General features: G+C 31.8%; 1 long non-coding RNA gene across 1 annotated transcript in view; it reads right to left on the bottom strand.

Moving 5' to 3' along the window:
* Positions 1-1,595: 1,595 nt before the first annotated feature.
* LOC129231558 (uncharacterized) overlaps positions 1,596-16,364 on the bottom strand; it is a 145,374-nt gene continuing 130,605 nt past the window's right edge. The window contains exon 3 of the long non-coding RNA XR_008581268.1: positions 1,596-1,727. This is a non-coding gene — a long non-coding RNA (uncharacterized LOC129231558). The remainder of the gene's footprint in view (positions 1,728-16,364) is intronic.

Below are 16,364 nucleotides of genomic sequence, written 5' to 3'. Positions count from 1 at the left end.
ATTGTTGCTTCAATCATACTTTCGTAAAATAATTAAATTAAAAACGATGCAGTTTTTAGCAAAAGATTTAAGAGAATTGAACTTGTGACTTGAAATAATCGTTGCTTAAATCATCCTTTTGGACGAAAATTAAATTAAAAACGGAACATTTTTTTGCGAAAAGTTTAAGAGAATTGAACTTGTGATTTATCTCAACTCTACTTTGAATGGTTCACTTATAAATAATTTTAACCCCACAACCCCTTCCAGTTTTGAAACTCCCGTTTTCTGACACTGCTGATTGCGTGCATGAAAACCCATACGAAAACTAAAATATTGAGTAACTACAGAACTTTCTTGCAATTTAATCACTGTTTAAATTCCAATTCAATTAAAGGAGGACACAAAAATCGTCCAATTTTGCAATTTTTTTTTTTTAAATCTTCAAAAAAACTTTTCGTTTTTTTCTGCTTAAAATGCCATTTGAATCTTGTTTATATCTTAATTAGAACGAAAGATATAATTATTTTTGTTGCTTTCATTTAAATAATAGTATTCTTAACTTTAAAACTTAAAACACGTTTTTCTCCATGATGCAATTTTTTCCAATTCTTTGCATTCAACCTCTTATAAGTCAAGAACTGATAAAGATAAAGTAATGAAATTTGGAGCATTTGTTATTCAAACAGTTTACTTAAATTTTTATTCAGAAAAGTTGAAAATAATGATTACTTCAAAAGATGTGATTTTTTAAAAAAGTATCTTAGACTTTTTCAAAATTTTCATAAAATTATTTTTCATTGAATTAATATTTTTTCAATTGCCGAATAAAAATTAAAGCTTAGGTATTTGTGTTTAGATTTATGAAAAATTTTTCAAAATTGACCAAGAATATTTTGAGTTTTAGTGATTTAAAGCGACCCCATTTTTAAAAAAAAAATTAATTACATTTAAATAGAAAATTAAAAAAATATATTTCTGTTATGATTTTGTTCATTTATTAGATGATGAAATCAGAGCCAAGAATTTCGAAACTCTAAGCTGTTTAGTGAAATTTTTTTAAAAATGTGTCCTGGACTCCCTTAAACAATTCAAGTGAAAATGAAGTTACATGCCACCTCAATTATTAATACAGTCTTGTTGCATCAGGGTTCATTACAATAATCACTAATCCTCTCCCTAGAAAAACCCATATTTTCTCAAACAACTGCTCTATCAAAAGAACGTCTTCATAATGTCTAGATATTTTTGAGGAGTTCTTATGACATCAAATATCCGTCTGTATGACATTGCTCAGACATTTCTCACGTAAGCCTCATAGCAACCTGTCTGAGTAAAGTATGTTACGTTAGAGGTTAGAGAGTCCGGTATTTGGGAGTGTTGCTAGAAAATTCTCCATCCCGAATTCCTTCATTTTCCACGTGCTTTCTGTCAGGCAGAGGAAGCGTTAAATAATATTTGCTATGAGCATTGATGCACCGAATGTTGAATATAAAAATAATTTATGTGTTCTTAAGTGGTGTTTGTTTAAAAGGGGGAATATATGTTAACTGCACCTTCTCTTGTAGTTTTAATTCAAATGCGGTAAAAAGAAACCTATGCAATTTCAAATCAGCATTTACATTTATTTTTCTCACATATAAAATACATAAGCTAGAAATAAAATATTTTTCTGTACACGATATTACAAACAAATAATATTTGTTTTATAACACATCCGCTGCTTCGTCCGCCTTTGTACGGTCTTCCTGCAAAATAAAAGCAATGTCAAGTAACCCATGTTCAATCCTTAGGTGTGAACAAAATATGATAAATTTAGGGTAAAATTTCTCTTAACAGTAATGACAACAGTTTCTAAAAAACCTCATTGCAGTAAGCACATTAGTTCCTACTAGTCGACCCGTGCGGAACTCCGCATTGTGCTTCGTATCGTTTCATAAGGCATTTCGCTCTTTAAAAATTTCAATTGTATTTGTTTGTAAATGAAACTCACGAGTGTTACTCCAGGAAATTAAATATTGTTTAGGCACAAAATATTTCTTTATCGTAGTTAGCAAGTGTTAGGGAAGCCATATTTGTTTCTTAAAATGTGTAAGTCTAAAAACGGATATATTTATTACCTATATGTTGTATATTGAAATTTACAATTCATTGTGAAGAGTATTTTCATCATCTCTCATGAGTGTTACCCATTTATTTTATAATATATTTTAAAGTATAGAAATATAAAGTTAGGCAGTAATGTATTTTTTGCTAAGGAAACAAGAACTAATTAAGTTTTTAAGAACATTCATAGAATTTATTCCAGCGAAGAACTCTTCTATAACTCTCATGAGTGTTATCACTAATAATTGTTACTTTGAATAGTTGAAATTCAAGGAAAAGGGAGTAATACTCATGATAAAATAGACGCAAATAATGAGTATATCCATAATCATATTGTATTACCTTCAACTCATACCTTTATCAAAGAGATATACTATTTTTACACATGCACATACTTATTTATAATAAATTCTCATTAATTAAAAAATTGAAGAATGAACATTAACCCAAAGCTAATGTTAGCAAAAATGATATTTATGTGCGTTGTTTAGGAAAAATCTCTAACTCTAAAAATGTGGTATTCAAATAACTACGTATTTTGGAGGAATTACAGCCAAAATTCTATAATAAATTATTTCATGAGTCCATCTTTCATGAGTGTTGCCGTCTCTCATGAGTGTTACTATAGCGAAAAGATCAGCATTTTCATTAATAAACTTTTTCTTTAATTTTTAAAAATTAGAATCAATTTCGAAATTTTTTAGCTATTTATGGTAAATGCAATGAAAACATTTAATGTTTAATTTAATATGTTTATATCTTAAACTATACCCTTTATGTAGGAAATAGAGTAACACTCATGAGAAAACCAGTTATACAAATACTTAAAATTTCTAAAATAAATAAATATTCAAGCCATTTTGACTCATTACTGAAGTATTTAAGATAGTTTAATCAAGATTTGTTAGATTATTTATTTTTAGAAAAAAAATTACAGAATGTTTAAAAAGGGTTACATTTATGTTACACTTATGAGAAAAACGGTGACTTGCCAAGAAATTTTTTGGAATTTCTAAAATTTAAGCAAATAAACTCACAAATAATCACCTTTTTAGAAAGCTATAAATTGTAAGAACTTATCTATAGGAAAGTTATGATGCTTACAACAACAAAAACTTCCAAATTGTGTTGAACCTAATGTGTCAATGCATTCGAAAATCACCCCTATACTGCTTGGGATGTTTCAATTGTTACACTGTTCTTTGACGAAGAATAAGGTCGCTTGACGCACGCCTAAAATTTTCTCCCCAATAAATAAGGAGAAATACAGCCGAAATTGTTGCAATTACCCTGAACTATCGTCAACAGAACCTGTGAATTTTCAGAACGAGGTGGAAAGAAGGACACAAGTGGCCAGCAGGGCCGCAGAGAGCCAAGGTGGGCTTCTTATCAGTTTAGTCACCGTGCCCTCCGCCCCACCTAAAAAAAAGGGGGGTGGGTGGGAATCAAAGCTGCTTACTGGAAAATAATTAACTCTAATATAAGTGCCATAACAGTAAATACCAAAAGAGTAAATTTTGCTTTATCTTCACGTTTCTGCTTATTCGGAGTCCCCCCCCCCATTTTTTCTCTTTTTTTGCGTCAGTGTCTCCGGGCTCCTAGTTTCCAACCAGGCTGACATAGCCTCTCGTCGAGTCTGGTTGCCAAAAACGAGAAATCTCAAAATATTCTCATTATTAAACCGACATTAGTCTGAAAAAAAAAAAAAAAAAAACAGTTGGATTGAAAAAAAAAAAAAAAATTTGAAAAAGGATAATCTTCCCAAACGTTGGACTAAGGACGTCAGTTCCTCAAAATCCACATCAGCTTAGATTATTCCTAAATATACAAGTAGAATTGTAAATTTTAGGCCCCGATTAGATTAAATACAACAGTAAGGAAAATTTTAATTATAATTTAAAAATAAAAATTTTAGCCATCGTCTCTAGACTTCATAAACAAGTAAATAGGAGCTATGTAACAAAAAATAATAAAAAAGCGAAAATTTTAAAGCGGAGAAGTCTAAAAACAGTTGAAGAATTTTATTTGTCCATACTTGAGCAAAAATAGCAACAACATGGCATTTGTTCAACTAAATTCACTATATAAAAAAATCAATATCTGGCTAGAAGATTTCAAATGTGGAATTAAAAAAAAAAAATCTGTTTTTCCAAAACTGGGACGATTAAAAATTGGTGACATGAAAAATCAAAAGTTAATTTGACAGTTTTCTTCTTTAGCCTGTAACTTAAAAGAAGACAAACTTACTAATTTTATTCATTATAGAAAGTCAGAAAAACTGAAAGGTTTTTTCGCAAAAAAGGTAATTTTTATCATGAATCATAGCATTGCTTGACTGAAATGATTGAGAACACATCTGCTCTCGGCAGGTAAGCATCAGTGTCTACAATTTTTTCACTTTTCATAGTTTATATTTTCGTCATCTATTTTACTTAAGTTTTATTGTACAAACTACTTTATTTGGTTTCGGCTGAAAATAAAGCATAAAGAGAACGTCATATTCTAACAATAGTAATTGTGGGGATCCAAAACGTGTTTCTTCAAATAGCTCAAAAACCCATTTTTGTTGATACTGCCTTTTACCTGCCCATTCTAGAATTGTGGCTGATCTGTGAAACATCTCTCACGATCCCTCTTCTCTTCAAGGATCATTGAGATGTAACGGATTAGATATTTGACATCTAATTGAGTTGTCACGATGTTGAAAGTAAATATTTTTAATAAGGTCTAGTAAGGCAGCGATTCCTCTTCTCTTAAAGAATCATTGAAATGCGAAGCATTATATTGTTGATACCTAATTGAGTTTTCACAATATTCAAAGTGATTATTTTTAATAAGGTTGAGTAAGGTCGCGATCCCTCTTCTCTTCAAGAATCATTGAAATGTGACGCAATAGATTTCTAACATCTAATCGAGTTTTCACGATATTCAAAGTGATTATTTTTTAAGTGCCATCTACTTGACAGCGAAATAAGGAAAGATGAAAATAGCTATCTTTTGTGCATTTGCAGTAAAAAATTACTTTCGTTAGCTGTTCACCTTTCGTCAGGTATTCGTTCTCCTTTTAAAATTTCAAATTGTATTTTAACAATCTTACCCCCCCCCCCTCTATGCTGTCAAGTTCTCTGTAGCTTTGGTGAAACTTGGAGGAAAATCTTCTCTGCTAAACTCAAAAGCATACAAAGCGTTGCAATTTAAAAGAAAGCGCTTATATCTTACACGCTGTTTTTACGACTATCAAAAGACTGACTGAAAACAGAACATAAACTCTTTTGGGAAATCAACATCTTATTTTTTATTGTTTACAACATAAAATATTAAAAAAAAACAAAAACTTCCCCTTTTTTGGTTGTTGGTCCACTAAAAACACACGCAATTTAATTTTAAATGAAAATTGTGAACGAATGTTTATCCTTTATGAGACCAAAGCTGCGAAAAAAAAAGTATTCTTCTAATACTATACTATGAATTTTATCTGTACATGTAAGTGTATTTCTGATTTTTCATGCCATGATAAAGTGTTCTATTTTGAATTCTTTACTGACATTTTTTGCTCACTGACTATAAGCTCTTGTATAACGGTAACGAGCTAAATGTTATTTTAATTCAAAATTTGTTCCTCAACTTTTCATTTTACACCAACTTACTGTCAGAAAAGGCAATCCTTCGCAACTTACACCTACTTTACTCTTAAAACTTTTAACCCTCTTGCCGTCAGCAGCAGCAAAGTCTGATGTTAACAAATACAGCGTGTCAGCACATACCGCAATATATCTGCTCCAGTCTGGTGTTCAAATCTCTTAAACATGAAGCCTGGAACTAAAACAAGCGCTGGATCGATACGTCCCCGGCCTCCCAATCTCTCCCCCAAAGCCAGGTTTCCACTCTTGCCCACCCGAAGAGGGGAACCGTTCTCCCTGGTTATGGGATATAAATTCCATCATTACCCCATACTTCCCCGCGGGACCCCTGATGTGAATGATGGGGACAATATGGCTGCTCCGAGTGTGTAAAAAATTACTGGGAAGGTAATGCAGTATGGAGGGTGGCCGATTATTAGGGTGAAGGCGTTTGTAATAACCGCTTATTTTTTAGCAATCCATTTGCTAAAAAAGTGTCATTTTTGGAAGTACATATTTGATATGTGTGAATGGTATGGATAAATTAGTCATTAATAATTCATAAAAAAATTAGTTTTGTTAGGTTTGAAATTTTTGATATCCAAGTATAGTGTAGTAAACTACCACGAGACGCCATCCTGTATGAGAAAACCTTGGCATATGGAACGAATCAACATAGAAATATCAATAATTTGCTTTTACACGGTACTTTTTGACCGCAGAGTACAAACCGAAGAAAAAATAACTTCTTTTGAGATTAAAAACGAAAAAGTAGTACCTAGTGTGGCATACTTAAAAAGTGAGACAGGTTTTATGTACAATCAGTTGACAACCTTATAAAATTCACCAGGAATTTATAAAGTTCAGCCGTTCAGCCGTATCTCAAATTGGACATAGTATCTTGACAGTCCTTTTTAACTCATTGGCATTGGTTGACGCAGATCCGAGGAAAAATCTAATTCATTTACAGAGGTCACATCTGTAATGTATTACGTCACAGAGGCAATATGTTTCTCGTTTTACTCAGATAAGTGACTTGAAATTGTTTCACTGTGTACCAATGTTGCACGCCTCACTATGTTGCATTTCATTTTGTGAAAAAGAAAGGCTAAAAAAACCTTTAATAGTTTTTCCGTTTGTAAAAAATTTAGTCTTAATTTGAGAAGTAGTTCATCATTCGTAGGATAAATAACATATCCAATTAAACTAAAGAATATGACAAGTATCACAGAATTAAATAACTTACTTTTTTGCTCAAAAACAACTTCAACGCACGCATTTGTAGTGTATTGGTAAACACAAAGCAATCACTGCACTGTAAACAAATCTGTAGTACTACTAGAAAACCTGTAGGAAACCGGGATTCCATAAACTTATTCAGTAACGATATAGCTTGACCTTCAGTAACATTGACAGCGATACTTAAGAACAATCTGTATTGTTACTAAAAAGTTTATGGAATCCCAGTTTTCTTATAGAGGTTTTCTAACGTTGAACATTTTTTTTTAAACAATTTGGCAGTCCAGTTTTTTAGAGATATTCTTGTAGTGTTGCATTTGTTTTTACAGTTTGGAAGTCTAGTTTTCTAGGGAAATTCTTGTAGTACTGCAGTTTTTTTACAGTTTAAAAGTTCAGTTTTGTAGAGATATTCTTGTACTACTAGTTTTTTTTTGCAGTGTACTTCCTAACATCTAACGTCACAAAAATAGCTCAATGTAAAAACTTCAGTGTTTCACTCTGGGTACTGTGTCATTGTGTACTATTTCCCCCTATTTTATGTCTCAAAACTGATGCTGGTCATTAAGCACTAACGAAATCGAAACTATCATTTAGATAAACTATTATTATGTAATCGCAATAATTTGCCCTGATGCTTACCAAGATAGCAAACGAAATAAAACAAAAACTGCTTTTGAGGTAAAAATACTTGCTTGCAAACAATGATGGTCATTATCACTAATGCCATTTAAATAATTATTTAAGCGATAGGAACAGTCTACTTAGTGAAAGCAATAACTTGATTTTATGTAATAGAGGTTTACCAAAGTTTACAAACGAAGTGAAAATGACTTATGAGGTAACAAATATTTATTCCTTGACGGTGAAAATAGAGCACTGATGAAATTGAGATAATGTCTTATTGAATAGGAAAAAAAATTCTGTTGGAGACAACGAAGAGTACAGAATAGCCGTAAAACAAAAATCACTTTCTTTCAAACGTGATGTAATGATAATTTTTCTTACAGATTCATAGCAGAAGAACTGAAGAAGAAATGACTGCTTATGAGATAACAATATTTTGCATTATTTACAGATTATAAATGAAAATTAAAACAATAACTTAAAGAGCAACAAGTATTTGTTTTCTTTCAAAAGATGGTAACCATTCTATTACTTACAGATTCTGATGCGTTTAGTAGAAGAAATAAACTAGAATTGACTGCTTTTTTTTCAGATAACAATAATTTGTGTTATACAGATTATAACTGAAAACGAAAACAATAACTTACAGAGTAACAAATATTTGTTTGCCTTCAAAAGATTATCGTCGTTTTATTTCTTTCAAATGCCAACAATATTTCATGATGCGAAATAGGGTGACTTCTGATATAAAAATACCTTTTTTTTTCTCTCAAATAATGATCCCTATGTACTGCCTGAAGTTAACACTCAACTGCATTTTAAAGAGAAATGATTTGTTTTCTTGCAATTTTTTGAAGTGCATACAATATTTATGAGTTAAAACAATTGTTTCCAGATTGACGATAACCATTTTTACAAATTTTGTATTTTTTTCACAACACTTTTTTCCTTCACTAATGTAGACTTTTAATTTTTACGTGCATGATATTAAACTAAGGAATTCACCACCAATAGGCTAAGTATTTGCTATGGCATATTTTACAAAAACCCACAGCATAAATGAAATGAAAATTTAGCATAATAAATAATGATATTGCTAATTTATCAACGTGTTATGACTAGTGCCAAACAGCACTACCCTAAAAGATCGTAGAATGATATACGAATTGATATCAAATTTGCAAAGTAATGGGGAGAATGTGGGGGGGGGGAATTAGAAAGTTGAAGAAAAAAAATATCATAATAATTTGAGCACAAATAAAACACCAAAAAGGAAAGAGGTGTAAGGGCCAAAAAAAAAAAAAAAAAAAAAAAAATGGAGTAGTACAAATGGCAGAAGAGTTGTGAGCGAGAGACAGCTACAGTTTTGATAACTTTGCACACGTTCCACTAAAAACTCGAAAACAATCTATTTACACCCCTTCGCTTCTTTTTGCCGAAAATCGTTAAGTAAATCGCTTTTAATTTACTTTTCTGTTCATGCCCTTTCAATACTCCCTCCTCCTCCTCCCTTCAAAATAAAATTAAAAAAAAAAAAAAAACCCTCTTCACAAATTTAGCAATTGTCGAAAAGGCAATTGGCATTTCAACCACGAACAAGTTGATTGTTAACTGACAAAGTCAACAAGCATTAACAACACTGCAAAATCCATTAAATTCTTAAGAGTAAATTAACTAGGCATTTGGGGGAATGCTTGTGCTGTTAATTATCACAGTATGCCATTACATGATGATTATAATGCTTTGTGTTTTAATTGATGCGGAAATAACTGTTTAGAGACAACTACGATTTGGTTCGTTAATAGCATTGATTGTCACTGCAAAAGCATTGATACGAATCTGTAAAACTATATTAGGTAAACATTTATTCATAACCCGAACTCTCAGAATCAGTGTTGATTTATTTTCTAGCATGGAAACTAAACCCTTTCATTTTATAAAATTTAAAATTGCTACTGATATAAATTGTACTACCTAATATTTAGTTAAATAATACACTGTAAAAAAAAATCCGAAACATCACTGATTACTTCCGGATAACGTTTCGGGATTTCAAGGGTTGACACCAGTATCCTGTGAAAAACAAGTTTTTTTGCGAAACAATATCTCGAATCGCAATACGTTCTGTGAATGCCGATTTTATACTGCGGTGTAAAAATCTTTTAGCTACCAGTGTATATATTAGGCTTCTTTCTTAGGTGTTTCTCTTTCAGCTTAGTTACGGCCTTTCTAGATTGCGTGAACCCCAATCAAAGGTGAAATTTCTGTATATGTTGTGGCTTTGAAGGATTGTCTCTAATTCTCGCTTAGCTTCGGCCATATTTGCTTTAGGAGCTTTCCTCGTAAATCAGGAAGGTGCCAAGCTATTACAATATTCATGTATAAGTTTTGTTTGCACTGAAGGTTCCTGAGTTAGTTAAAAAACATGACTGACTTTGATTAGGAATGGTTCTGAATTTTTCAGTAAGAATACACGTTAATTTCAGAAAGGTTGCTAATTATTTTCCAGGAACGTTGAGCTTTTTTTTACTGTAAAGTATACTGTAAAAAAAATCCGAGACGTTACTGAGAATTTCCGTGTAAAGTTTCAGGATTTCAATGGTTTTTATACACTGCCTGGAAAAATCAAGTATCATAGTCAAAAAGTTTCCTGAATTGCTACAACTTGCACGAATGCAGACTTCTCACTGTTGTGAAAAATATCTTTAGCTCCCAGTTTAAAGATTAACTGAGCGTATTCATAAAATGTATCGGCTTCCGGTCGCTTACGGAATGTCCATGCTGTTTAAGCTCCCAAAGGGAGTGAAAAAGTATGAACTACGTTGCTTTGCATTAATTGCAGTTGAGTAAAATTCTCGACGCTTGCTTGCAATTCTGGCTTAGCTTTGGCCGTGGTTGCAATACTGCTTATATAACTTTCTTAATAAATCAGGAAGGTGCCAAGGTGTTATACTATACCTACCTACGTTTACACTAAAGTTACAGAGACACGACTGGCGTAAATTTCTGAACTTTTCAGGAAGCTTCTGGAATGATTTCAGAAAGTTTACTGAATTTTAGCGGAAAACATTCCTGGTTTTTGTAAGGTATTTTACCGGCAGAAATTGGGCACAGAAGCTGCCCATTATTTTCCAGGAACGTTTATGAATCGTTTTTACAGTGTAGTGACAACAAGTAAAAGCACCAAGAGATGCGCCACCATCAGTTTCATGGCTGTAACAATCAAAGTCAACAAGCACTACTAACATATCTAAAAAAAAACCTTAATAAATGATGCAAAGTTAAAGCTCACCCGAACTTATTGCTAGAACTATTATGTCTTAAAATATTATGAATTAAAAACTCATGGTACTTTTGACAGCAAAAATGTCAAATAAACGAAAAGAGTAAAATATTTCAAAACATATTTCGGAAAACTAATAAAAACAATACACGCAATGCACCGACAACCCAGTTATCACAACCAGAGACTGCACTTTTGTCCATGTTATGGATTCAACAGCGTATAATAGTCAACTGCTGGGCTGGAGGCGGATGTCTTCTCATTGAAGTTTAGAGGCGGATTGCTTGTAGTTCTGGCTTAGCTCTGGCTTAGGGGTGGTAACTTACTGCTTAATAACAACATTATCTGAAAAAATCTTATTTTTTATTTAAAAAAAAACTTTTTTGTTATATCCGGTTTGGAGGGGTGGGGGGGGGAGATACAGGTAGAAATCAACAGAACTATCAGCGAATATGTTACAAAAACAGCATTAAGCAAGCATAAATTACTAAACTAACTGTAACTAATTTCTCAAATTTATTCCCTTAATATTGATCCTTTGATAAATAAACTCCTCAATATTCAGAATAAGTTCTAAAAATATCTTATCAATAACGGAGGACAAGTTATAATTTGTAAACTAATATCTAACTTATGCTAAGAGTACAAACTCCACATCAAACGAAAATGATAGTAGAAAGTAGTTCTAAGATTAAACCTGAAAAGGAAATAAAGCTGTTTATGATGACGCAAGTTTTAGAAAATTGTCAGTGAATATGAAATGCACAATAGCTGTTGCCAATAGACTTAACTTACTCAACAAGCATCTATAACTTCAAAAAATGTCGATTCAATAAATAACCAGGAAATGTTTAACTTGACCATTTGTGCCAAGAAATACCAACATGCATCAACAACTCTATACTGTAAAAACGATTCAGAAACGTTCCTGGAAAATAATGGGTAGCTGAGGTGTGCCCAATTTCTTCCGTAACATATCTTACAAAAATCAGGAACGTTTTCCGCTAAAATTCAGTAACCTTACTGAAATTATCCTGGAAGCTTCCTAAAATATTCAGAACTCTTCCCGTTTAAAACCAGTCGTATCTCTGGAATCTTAGTATAAACTTAGGTGGGTATACTATAATAGCTTGGCACCGTACTGCGTTTCGAGGAAAGCTCCAAAAGCAGTATTACAAACATGGCCAAAGCTAAGACAGAATTGCAGGTAAGTATCAAGAATTTTACTCACCTGCAATTCCTGCAAAACTACGTAGTCCATAGACTGATTTGTGCCCTTTGGACGCCTTATCAGGACGGACCGCTTTCTAACTGAAGAGGATACATTTTATAAATACGTTCAGGTTGTCTTTAAACTAGGAGCTAAAAATATTTTTTGCAACAGTGAAAAGTTTGCATTTGCGCGACTTGTAACAATTTAGGAAACTTTTTGACAAGTATACTTGATTTTTCCAGATAGTGGATAAAAACCATAGAAATCCCGAAACGTTACACGGAAATACTCAGTAACGTTTCAGAATATTTTTGCAGTGGAGATGCAAGCAATTTTGTGTTTAATAACTTAAAAAAACTATTTGAGAGTAAGGCTTTTTTGTATTAAAATTTATCATCTACTTAGAAGTAAATAATACTAACATTCATTGTCAGCGAATATGGAATGCACAATAGCTGTTATAATAGACGTAACTTACTCAGCACGAAATATTAAGAAAAATTTATTAATACTTCATAAGTGAGGATATTTGACGTTTCAGAATTTTAAAGTTCGAATTTGAAATTATATATTGTCATTACGATTGAGCAATAAAATGAACAATAAACAAGAGTACTGGAAAAGATGTATACCATAGGAAATATATTAGACATTTAAGAGCGCTGTTTTTTTCCATAGAATTAAAATGCAAACGCAAATTTAATCAACAAAATTTAACAGTTTACTAAGCAAAATAAACAAGGGTAAACCTTTATGAACTTAGTTTTTATAATTTTTGGAGAGCACTGAGTCTTCCCTTCCCCCTCAATGCATTAATTGAGGCAGTGAGAAGCAAAGGGATGTAAGTGAATACTTTCAAATTTAGAGCAAAACGCGTTTAACGATAAGGTCCTAGGTAGGCTTTCATTGATTTTTTTCTCTCTAAATCATGCTGTATAGCAGAACCTACCAGGGATAACAAGTATTTCTTGCCCAAAAACAGGGGAGAGGTTCACTTACCATTTGTACTGGTTATCTTGAATTTTTAAATTTTGGCACTTACATCCCTTTGCTTCTCACTGCCTCAATTGGCACTACTGGATGGTTTCTCTAATTACTCTCTAGCAGCATTTATTTAGTCTTAAAACGAGCAATATTTTCACTAAGGCGCTTGAGACGCTAATCAAATCAAAATTGCATTCAGTAAACAGAATATGAGGAGATAACATTTCCGGGCTTATTGGCCGTGATCTAATTGGAGTAGAGATTCCAGACGTTACGACTTGCTTTGCTGCAGCCATCATCAGTGGTTTGAGTTTGGTGAGACTTAAGCCCGGAAATGTCATCTCCTCATATTGACGCCGGCCGTGAAAGCCTTAAACATTAAGTAAACAGAATATTTGAAAAACCAGAATATATTGCAACCTTAGATTCATAATTTTCTTTTATATGAAATTACCTATTTTACAGCAACGAACAAATTGCATTAGCAATATCAGTGAAAATTACAAACATTAATCTAAATCTTCATATTGTATTGCGCGGAAACTTTTCATTATACCATATAGCACATTTTTTAAAAACGATCAGCTTTAAAAAATATTTCTCTTTAGCCATTTTTATTATTTCGGGTCCCTTACTCAACCAAATCATAAACTCATTTTTCTCGCCAGTATTCAAATAAAACAAAAATCTAACTTGGAGTTGATTTGAGAAATTTGAAAAATTAATTTTAAACAACGTCAACAAGTATACTCAGAAAATAACAGAAAACTTACATGTATAGAAACTGAAATATGTTCAACAGTTATTAATCTTGGGTCAATAAAGAATGCTTCTGAAAACTTTTATGACGGTGTAGCAAGAATAGTTTAACATTATTCATCGCAAAAAAATCCGGGAAAGAAAATCCTCAAGTCGCATAAGAAAAGTTTTTCCGTAACTCCAACTCCAATGTGTTTCAGTCTTTTTAAAGAGAAAAATGTTCCGGAATAACATAAAAATTTTCACCGGATGAAAGTCCTTCTCGTATGAGAAAAAGTTTTGTTAAAAATAGAAAATCTTTTCAAGTTTTGATTTTGGTTTTCACCATTTATTATCTTGACTCACTGATTTCCACACACAAATAAAATGTGTAATTGCCTATTCCAGTAGAGCTCTTCAATGCAAATATGAAGAGATGCGTAGTTAAGCAAAAAAATAACATACTTAATATTTAAAAAGTATTTTTTTAATACTTGGAAGTCCCACAATGGGGACTTTTTTTGAAACAAATGCAATTTAAAAGTTTTCATGCTTAATCTTTTTTTTTACTTTGACGCTTTTTTATGCCTTTAGCCATTATGTAAATTTTTAATCCCAGGAAGATAACGATAAATTGATTTTTGGAGCAAAATATTTGGAAAAGTGACATCTTCGATACAAGCCAAATTTTCAAGCTTTTGTTTCATAGAAAGTATTTTAGCAAACGGAAGGAAGGGAAATCAGATGGTCCAATTAGTGGTGAGAATATATTCACTATTATCAGCAGAATAGGAGTGATCCTGAAACATGATAATGTAAGACTACACTGCTGTCACAAGGCGAAACCTTAAAAAATTAATGAGCTGACTCACCTGACTTTGCACCATCTGATTTGCCTTTATTCTGATCTATTTGTGACAAAAAATCTCGCACATTTGTCCAACTACCAAAACGTCATCTCCAGATACTTTGCTCAAAAACCGATTGATTTCTATCAATCCGGAATTGAAAATTTGTGCACTGCACGAAAAAAAGTTGTTGATAAAGAGGATAATTAAATCATTGATTAAAAATAAAAACTTTTAACAATTTATTTCCTGAAAAAGAAAAAAAGAAAAAAAAAACAATGATATCACTTTCTGGCTACCCTAATAGTGGGTGACCCTGGGGGAACCAGGGGAATGGATCCTCTAATTTTAATACATAAAAGAAAATTCAATGAAATATTGCCTGGAATCTAAGCATAGTTTACTTAAGCATGACTACATTTACTGAACTGCAATATGCTGTATTGTTTATAAAATTAAGCATTGTTAAAGCTGTTTACTAAACTGTAATTTCAAAAATGGATTCCCAAATATGCATATACAGTGAAACCCCAATTTTACGTCCCCAAATCTACGTTTTGCTCACATTTAATGTTTCTCTATCTGGTCCCATCATCAGTTTTGCTGTTATGTATTTCCAGCATAGTTTACGTTTTCCCCGCACTAAACGTTTTTTCAACCCCGTCCCTTGAGAAACGTAAAGTCAGAGTTTCACTGTATTCACAAAGATCCTCCTTTCTTTCTTAAAACTTAATTTTTTGCGTTATTATTTTTTTTTGAAGTTTATTTAAAAAGAGTGTTACATTTAGATTAGTATTTTCCTATCTACTTCAAATGTAAAATTTAATTACAGGTATATTAAATGTTCTACTTGATAGATCGGGCAATTATTGATCACAGAGATAATTGCTAATGATGTTCATTTTTTTTTGTAAATATGATAAGAAAAGGACAATTAAAGCATAATTTTAGTTCGTTTAAATCACAATTAACTAATTACAAACACTATAAAACACTAAGAGTACTACAAATTACGGAAAAAAGCATCGAGAGGATAATGAACAGGATTCAAAGATATTTAGAGATTTTAAAGTGCAGATGTTTTTTCTTTATTTTTTTTCAAATAAATAAATAAATAAATAAATAAAGTTAAAAAAATAATTTAAAAAATCCACAGATAAATTTATATTATTCTGCAAAGACTTAAAAAACGCATTACCTCAAGAAAAAAAATAAAGGTTCATTTTTTTGCTTAGGAAGTCAGGAAGTGCCCTGGGTCCCCCAATGTTTTAAGAAATACCTTAAAAATCCAGAATAACATTTTACCTCTCCAGTCAGTCTTAGAGGACATTGGCCGTGAAATAATTGAATCGTTTATTTCAAAAACCAGCTAAGCGACAAGTTTGCTCATTTTAGGAAAACATCCATATCACCATATTAAATAATGCAATGACGACTGCAACGTTGTTTATTGAAAGAAATATACTTAAATATGTATCACTTTTAGTTTAAAAAATTGTAATACTTATTGAAAAATTCTAGCACAAAGGTAAAAATGCTTTTTTGAAGTTTTAAAGTTTGTCACTTATCTGGTTTTTAAAATAAACGGTTCCATTAACGAAGTATTACCTTTTTTGAGACATTTTTTAAATATTCAGTCTTTTAAACCTTGGTTTTAAAGTAGAAAATGTGATTTTTAATTGCAGAGCTGATAAATTCTTCTTCTTCTTTTTTTTTTGGTGAAGTGCTAT

The sequence above is a fragment of the Uloborus diversus genome, chromosome 10, assembly GCF_026930045.1.
Source record: "Uloborus diversus isolate 005 chromosome 10, Udiv.v.3.1, whole genome shotgun sequence".
Classification (NCBI taxonomy): Eukaryota; Metazoa; Arthropoda; class Arachnida; order Araneae; family Uloboridae; genus Uloborus; species Uloborus diversus.
Note: the sequence above shows the minus strand (reverse complement) of the source record. Positions and strands in the feature narration are given on the sequence as shown.